Source organism: Chiloscyllium punctatum, chromosome 1 (assembly GCF_047496795.1).
Source record: "Chiloscyllium punctatum isolate Juve2018m chromosome 1, sChiPun1.3, whole genome shotgun sequence".
NCBI classification, from domain to species: domain Eukaryota; kingdom Metazoa; phylum Chordata; class Chondrichthyes; order Orectolobiformes; family Hemiscylliidae; genus Chiloscyllium; species Chiloscyllium punctatum.
This window is the reverse complement of record NC_092739.1, coordinates 27,201,812-27,207,811: the sequence shown is the minus strand read 5'-3', so window position 1 is coordinate 27,207,811 and position 6,000 is coordinate 27,201,812.

Below are 6,000 nucleotides of genomic sequence, written 5' to 3'. Positions count from 1 at the left end.
GAGTGGGGAGAAAGTAGCACCAATCAACCTCACCACACTGTGGCCCAAAATTTCAACTCCCCCTCCCACTCTGCCGAGGATGTGAAGGTCCTGGGCCTCCTTCACCGTCGCTCCCTTACCACCCGACGCCTGGAGGAAGAACGCATCATCTTCCACCTCGGAACACTTCAACCCCAGGGCATCAATGTGGATTTCACCAGTTTCCTCATTTCCCCTTCCCCCACCTCACCCCAGCTCCAGCCTTCCAGCTCAGCACTGCCCTCATGACCTGTCCTACCTGCCTATCTTCCTTTCCACCTATCCACACCACCCTCCTCACTGACCTATCACCTTCATCCCCACCCCCATTCACCCATTGTACTCTTTGCTACCTTCCCCCATCCTCCTCTCTGACCTATCACCCCCATCGCCACCCCCATTCACCTATTGTACTCAATGCTATTTTCTCCCCACTCCCACCCCCCTCTCATTTATCTCTCCACCCTGCAGGCACCCTGCCTCTATTCCTGATGAAGGGCTTTTGCCCGAAACATCGATTTTCCTGCTCCTCAGATGCTGCCTGACCTGCTGTGCTTTTCCAGCACCACTCTAATCTCGGTTTGAGTTATAGGGAGAGGCTAAATAGGCTGTAGCTATTTCCCCTGGAGGGTCAGAGGCTTATAAAATTGTGAGGGGCATAGATAGGATAAATAATCAAGGTCTTTTCTCCAGGGTAAAGGAATCCAAAACTAGAGAGCACAGGTTTAAGGTGAGAAGGGAAATATTTAAAAGGGACCTAAGGGCAACTTCTTCATGCAGAGGATGGTTCATGTATTGAATGAACTGACAGAGGAAGTGGTACAATTTCACTATTTAAAAGGGAAAAGAATAGAAAGGGTTTGGAGAGACATGGACCAAATGCTGTCAATTGGGTCTAGATCTATTTAGGATATCTAGTCAGCAAGGATGTGTTGGACCAAAGGGTCTGCTTCCATGCTGTACATCTCTATTACTCTATGATTCTATGAACATCCCATTAACAAATAATAAACTAAGTGAAACATTAGCTGTGTGCCTAGAAGCTTCTTCCAACATTCTCAAGCTTCCTTTTTAGGACTCCCAGCCCTTCTGTATTCTGACTGCCATATAAATAGGCATGCTTTTCACCAATTCCATAATCTTTTCTGGTCTTCTCAAAGATATTCTTTTTTCTAATATCTATGAAGGAACAAAGTACCTAAGATTCGTAATCTGGACTTCAAAAGCAAGTGTCTGTCCATTTAGTTATTGAATTTTTAATGTTATTGTACCTGAGTTGTTCCGCTAATTACCACCCTAGCCTTCCCATTCTATGTAATCTTTAAGTCCCTCTGTAACTCATTTGGATAGTTCCATACAGGTTGTTTATGCTCCGAGTGTTTCAGAACTCTTTGAGATGGTTTATGTTCACGGTTGTTCCTACTCATTTACCCTTATTTGTGATTAGTCTCCAATTCTTCCCCATCCCAGTTTGCCTTCTATCAGCAACTAGGAACTAACAGAAAGGCTGACAAGCAAGAGAAAGAGAAAGGAGGTCACACAAAAGAAACCAATGTAAATAAGATAGTGAGGAAGAAGAAAACTCAGAAATGAGAAATAAATTGGGTCAGAAACAAACAGAGAAAAGAAAAAAAGTAATGTAATGGAACTCATTGCGCATTGAAAAGGCATTGTGTAGATGCTTTTTAAGAAAACTATAACAACTGCACTCTTGGCTCATGATTCAGCACAAAGTAACTCAACTTTAACCATCAGAGGGAAGCAGTGAGTAAACGATTGGGACTTTGTGTACCACTTTTCTACCACTCCAAAACACTCATGAACAGACAGACTCCTGTTACTATAAACATAAATGTAATTATAATGTACCAACACTGAAATAAAATTGGTAAAAAATGCAGCACACATAATGCCCAGCCTAATCTCCATATGAAATATTGCAAATCAGCTTCAACTGAAAGTCAGCTTTCGACCAAGTGTCTTTATTAGAGTTTAAGTAGCAGATGTTGCATTATAGATTAGTGATATTGTCCCATTGAGCATTTTATGAAATCCATTTTCACGCAGCTCTTGTATTCACACCACAAAATTTGTATCCTTCCTCATAATTGTCTTTTCATGCTGCTTTCGAGCTTTTATACTCCATCTCAACTCTGCAATACATTCTACCTAACATATCATTTTAATTTTAACGTGCACGGCAGCATTTTCCTATAAAGAATAATATCAGGTGAGATTTTCCTCAGAATTGCAGAATTAAAACTTCTGCCATTCAGTTTAACAGTACCCCATGTGGAATTTCGTCAAATGTTACTCAATTACAATGTGGATTCCAAACACAATATCTCTCTGTGAGAATTTGCCTCTGTGGAAGGAGAAAATTCAGGCCAATTGTAACAACGTGGCTCAGTACAATGTCAGAGACTGCTTCAGGAATAAAATCCAGTAGTTTAAACATTCTTCAACTGAGGTTTGCTGTCTGCAAAAGAGGATCCATGTTTTAGCCCTGAGGGAGTGCGTGAGAGGAATGCTGAAGGTTAACTTGATAAAGGTAATGTCAAGAATGGGTTCATTAGCTTCTTCAGAGCAACTAAGGTCAAAATATGTAGAGTTGGTGCACATTAGTCTGCTCTATCATTCTGTAAGATGATGGCTGATTTGTTTGCATTTCAAATTCAATGTTCACACCTGCTCCAATAACCCTTTATTTCCTTGTCTAAAAGGAATATATTCACCTCTGCCTTTAAAATATTCAGTGACGTCACCTCTATTGCCTCCTAAGGTAGCCAGTTTCAAAGCTGCAATAAAACCATTAGATGTAGGAACAGAAGCAGGCTATTCAGCCCATGGGGTCTGCTTTGCCAATCAATAAGATAATGGAGAAATAAGAAAGGGATGATAACCTTATTGGGATTGTATTACAGATCCTCTAATAGTCAGAGGAAAATTGAGAAACAAACTTGTAAGGAGATCTGTAAGAATAATAGGGTGGTTATGGTAGGGGATTTTAACTTTCCAAATATAGACTGGGACTGCCATAGTGTTAAGGGTTTAGATTGAGAGGAAATTGTTAAGTATGTACAAGAAAATTTTCTGATTCGACATGTGGATGTACCGACTAGAGATGGTGCAAAACTTGACCTACTCTTGGGAAATAAGGCAGGGCAGGTGACAGTGGGGGAGCACTTTGGGGCCAACGACCATAAGTCTATTAGATTTAAAATAGTGATGGAAAAGGATAGACCAGATCTAAAAGTTGAAGTTCCTTTTTTATATAGATATTTTTATTAGAAATTTAACATTTTTACAAGTTTACAAAAATAAACAAAACTCTCAAGTACAAACATTGATATACAATTAAATCTTGAATTATATAATAACCAAAATTTAACAAAAGAAAAATACCGAGAAAAATAAACAAAACTCAACTAACTACTAATCTAACCTACAACTAACCAGAGTGTATATTTAAGTCTCTTACATTATTCAAATAAGAGAAAGAGAAAAAAAAAACAACAGCGGATAACATAGAAATTGGGTAGTGAGACACATGCTCGGAATGTGTTAACATCAAATGTAACAAAACCCGTATTCGTGCGGGATTCCTCTCCCAAGGGGCCCCGGACCAGCCAGGTTCGTAATCTCAATTAAATAAAAGCCCTTGTTAGGATAGCCAAAATATCTGTATTCATATAATTCAAGAAGAGCTGCCATATTTTATAAAATAATTTGGTCTTTCGGTGCACCGTATTTGTAAGGAAGTCAAGGGGAATACATTCCATAATTAATCTGTGCCAATTTGAAATTCCAGGCGGGCCCTCAGCCACCCAGTTTACCATAATATTTTTCCTTGCACTGAAAGAGAGAATAGAAAATAGTCTCTTCCCATGCATGTCCAGGGAGGATAGGTTCGAAAAGCCCAAAAGGAGAGATACGGGGTCCACTTTAATTTCCATTCCTAAAATTTCTGTCAGGGCAGTTGCTACTTTAGTCCAGTATCTACGGATCTTATGACAGGTCCATAGAAAATGTACAAGAGTGCCCATCTCTATTTTACATTTGGGACACATTGGAGATGCCCTGCCTTAAATTTTGCCAATCGATCTGGTGCTATATGGGCCCTATGAAGTATCTTCAGCTGGATAGCCTGAGTTCTGTTACAGATGGTGATTCTTCTGGCGTTTTCCCAAATGTCATTCCACGTTTCTATAGAGATTTCTAGTCCCAATTCCTGATCCCATGTTTTAAGCAGATTGTCCATATCTCCCGATACTTCATCATGTCGTACATGATAAATGGTACTGATGGAGGGTACCCCCATTGGTCGTAGTACTCTACATTCTCTATCTGATTTATAAAGACTATCTAATAACGTAGTCTTCTTTTGTATATAGTCTCGAATTTGGACGTATCAATAGAGGTCTCCATTTGGTAATCCGAATTTCTGACGCAGCTGTTCAAAAGACATCAAGACCCCATCTTTAAATAGGTCCCCTAGACATGAGATACCCCTAGATCTCCAGAGTTTAAAAGTGGCGCCTGTAAGCCCCGGTTGGAATCCCCATGCTCCCACTATCGGTGCCTAGGGGGATGTTTTATGTGAGTTGCCCTCATTTTGCCGCATTATATTCCGAGCTTTAATTGTATTTAGTATTATAGGGTTTTTACAGTAATCCGTAATGATTTTCCCCTTGTCTGAATTTTACTTGAGAAGCCTCGATGTCCAGCCAGATTGATTGTGGATCAAACAAGACCCAATCAGCTTTGTAACTTAATAAGGAACTTAACTGATATTTCCTAAAATCTGGGAAGTCCAATCCTCCCCTTACCTGTGGAAGCTGTAGCTTCTTCAGCTTAATGAGGGGTCGTCTATGATTCCAGATAAAGGAACCCAACTAGCCATATAATTTACACAGTGCCAGCCTAGGCAGCATCACCGGAAGCATTCTCATAGGGTATAGGAGATGGGGCAGGACATTCATTTTAATTAGTGCTATTCTACCCAGCCAGGAAATTGGAAGGTCTCCCCATCGCTGGAGGTCCTGGCTTATCCTTTCCAGTGAATGCACAAAGTTAGCCTTGTATAACTGACCAAATACTGGGGTAATAAAAATGCCTAAATATAAGAAACCCTCCAGGGACCAACAAAAGAGAAAATGGGATCCATCCACTAAGTGGCGTATCATAGCAAGGCCACCCATTGGCATAGCCTCCGATTTTGAGAAATTAATTTTATAGCCTGAGAATGCACTAAATGTATTAATAACTTGGATTAAGCGAGGTATGGACATCAGAGGATTACTGAGGAATAGAAGAACATCATCTGCATACAGGATAATTTTATGTTTACCTGTACCAATCCTCGGGGCCGTTATATTAGGATCAGTCCGTATAGCTTCTGCTAGTGGCTCAATTATTGGCGTAAATAACAATGGCGAGAGAGGACATCCCTGACGGCAGCCCCTACCCACACTGAGCTATCCAAACCTAATCCATTGGTAACCACAACTGCTTTGGGATCACTATACAATGTTGAGACCCATTTGGTAAACACCTTTCCAATGCCAAACCTTTCCAATGTGTAAAACAAATATGACCATTCAACCCTATCAAATGCCTTTTCCGCATCTAATGAAACTACTACTCCTGGTATCTTTCCCTGATGGCAGGCTTGAATCGCATTCAAAACCCTTCTAATCTTATTGGATGATCCAATAATAAACCCTTAATAAACCCTGTCTGATCCTCCTTTATGATATATGGCAGTACCCTTTCTAGTCTCAATGCTAACTTTTAGAAAGGATTTAAAAATCTACATTTAGCAAGAATATTGGTCAGTATGACATGCAATCTTCTGGATCCTTTCCTTTTTTAAGGATAAGAGAGATATTTACCTCTTTCAGCGAAGGCGGGAGACAGCCTGATTATATGCATAGTTATACATGTCCATAAGTGGACCAGCCAATATTTCTGTAAATTCTT